Consider the following 3,272-nt stretch of genomic DNA (forward strand, 5'->3'; position numbering starts at 1 on the left):
ATGTTTGGTATGATGCTTCTTTTTTGTTCTAGGAGAAAAACAGTGTTGGTAACATACTGATGTTTATAGTTGCCTTCTAAGTAGTGTTGTAAAGAGCCTCCCACCCAAGGAGGTGGGAGGAAACAGATTTAGAACTGCTGACTTAAATTGTCCAGGGAGGTATTCCATGCCATATCATATGACATCAAGCGAAAGGAGTTTTGAAAGGGTAGGAGTTCATCTTGCTCAGGGGCTAGCTGAGTATCAGTCAGATGGCGGTGAGCAATTGCTTGTGCATCACTTTTTTCATAAGAAACAAGAACTCCGATGGAGTCTACTGTTCACAGAGAAAGAGATGTAATGGAAATCATTCCCATTTGATATAGTTGGAGATAGAAAAAAAATGCCATTCTTTGTGTAATATCTTCTGCTAACCTTATAATTCCTAACCAATTTAAGCCCCTCTTCCCTACTTGGCTTCCTCAACCATTCATCAGCCGTCATGCATGTTGTATTGGGTGCACTTTATGTTGTCTATCTTCCCATAGTTCAATAGCTTATTCTATCACAGCTTAAAACAGTTAGCATTATCTCCTCTTACATCCATTTCATTAGTAGGCTGCTACCTCTGCTCTGGCAGCCATGAAATCAGACTGTCCACACTGAATATCTTGATGTTCTTCCCTGGCATGAAAGTCACAACTGCGCATATGTCTAGCAAGAGTGGTTGCTTTACAGGCTGCATTGTCCTACTGAAATCCTTGGCCATGAAATGGTGTACTGAGGGCACAAAAATGCAAAGCTGTCACTTGGCAAAGAAGTCTTACAGACTTGAATGGGCTAATGAAAGAACCCCTAAGTACTGTCCATAAAAGATTCCTGCCAATAATCTTTATTCTGTTAGACTAGAGAGGACCAAAAGTACATGCTTCTTTAAAATTCTCTTGGGAAGTAGATAAATGCAACAGTAAAATAAGAAGAGGCAGACTTGACAAGTCTAACATTTTTCAGAAGCTTTTACAAAAAATATATTTATGTTTTGCCATATTAAATAAGTGTACTTCACAGATTTTCCATGATCTCCCTGCTGTCCGTCTTTGCTGAACAGGAAAGAGCAAAACTTAACCACAGTCTATGACTTTTTCTCAGTGGTTTATGTATTAATTACATTTTTAAGAATTACGTTCACAAAATAAATATTGAAAGCATATCCATTTCACCTCAAAACTTTCTTGTCTATAGTCTTTGAGCTCAAACATACCAAAAAGAATGATTGCTAGCATTTGATGGTGGCTTTTTTTTCTTTGCTTGTTTTTTCAGTGTCTCATGATTTTCATGAAGAAAACTGTTAAGTTTTAGTGTCTTATCTTCTTCTTTAAGACAGTATAAAAAAGTAAGATATTGTGAATTTTATGTCTGTAAGTCTTAAATAGTGTCTTGGTTGGAATCTATCAAAGTATATAGGGTTAAAAAAAAATCCTTTCTTACAATCCAGCTATGAATATTGGAGATTTTTGATTTAAAACAGACACTGTTTGCAGATAAAGAAGGAAAAAAAATATGTTTCTTTTCATTATGTCTGAGTATTCATTTTATTGTCAACAGTTTATACACCATTATATACCATCTACACACTAAGTTTAGCAATAAAATAAGGTACTATCTGGAACAGAGACTCCATGCCCAGATACAGTCAGGGAGCTAATAATAAAAGACTGTGAAAATTCAGAGCCTCAAATTTTAATAAGATGGAAAAATTCAAGTAGTGTGGGAAAATGAAATCTATCTATAGAGGGATTTCTTTCCTAAAGAATCTAATCACTATGTCTAGGCATACATGCACACAGCAGCAATACTCTGAAAATAAATTACACTTGAATATCTCTGGAACAATCTCATTCTAATGACACATTTACTGTTTAGTATTCTAGCCAGAAGGCAGCTGACTGTCAGCCTTCACTACTCATTTCCCAAGGCTAATTTTGTTTATTTGTTATAGATACGGTCAGAGAAGAACTGCACATCTTGTACTGTGTCAGTGGGGTTAGTCACAGACTGCAGTGTGTCACAGAAGAGACTGGGTTTAAGGCAGCAGTGAGTAGCTTACCATGAGTACAAAGTGGAGCAGGTTCTTTCACGGTCCCTGGGGTGAGGAGGAGTAAAAGCCATTCCTTGCAGAAAATCATGACACAGATCTAGTGAGGATGTACTGTTTTCATTTTATGCAATCTTAAAAAACAAACTGTCTGAGAAAATACATGTGTTGTTTTTTTTTCTTCATACCTGTATTTTTAGGAAACCATTATAAATTCTCATATCTTTTTATATACGTACATATAAAATAACTGTAAATATACATATAAAATTGACATGTCTAGATGTTATTGAGTAAAATTCTTCTAGAGAGAATAAAATTTGAAGATCTAGGCATCAATAACACAATATTTGTTACTTCTTAAGGTAAAAATCTAATACCTCCACACATTTACAAGAACTACATATACATTGGGAGCAGGCATACATTTACTATTTGTTGCTGTTTCCTGTGCTGTATTGTAGCAAGAGGGCTGATCTGAGTCAGAATGGTTTGTGCAGAGCTGGTATACCTAGAGACTTCAGAGGAGAATGTCCACTGTATTTACAGAATACTGCTATTACATATTAGTATTTATCACTGTCATTTAGTGGTGATGGATTTACGCAGTCTGAACTCCACTGTTACATAATATTTACATAGAGCAAAACTGAGCAGCCACATCACTGGTAGATTTGGGAAGGTTTAGGGAAGTACAGTTTCTTACTTGGCTACTTGTTTGAAAGCGAATGAGCTTAGAGCTTTATGAGAGTGAATAGGGTTGTATGTTGGCATCTAACATAGCACAACTAACATATTTTTGATAAATATATGATGTGCACTTCCTGGGACAGCAAAAGCTAAAAAAGCAGCTTGGAGAAAATCAGGCTTTTGAGGGAAATTATACCATCATTTCCTACATCACATGCTGAGAATAATTCTTCAGTTAGACAGTGAAGACCTGAGTCCACACCTTACACCAACAAATGACACAAAATACAGAGGTAAGGGAAATATTTCTTATTTTGTCACTGAGGAATGTTATACGAGCAGTTGCCTAAGCTCAGAGGTGGAACAGTTTCTGTTTGACAGAGATCATTATGGCATCTTGTGTACAGTCTTTCTTATGTTTGTGTTTGTGGGCCTCAAGCAAGGAAGAAAATTAATCATTTCTACTCCTCTCCAGCTAATGAGTACACTCTGAGAACATTCAACTTCA

Source organism: Tetrao urogallus, assembly GCF_951394365.1.
Source record: "Tetrao urogallus genome assembly, chromosome: Z".
Classification (NCBI taxonomy): domain Eukaryota; kingdom Metazoa; phylum Chordata; class Aves; order Galliformes; family Phasianidae; genus Tetrao; species Tetrao urogallus.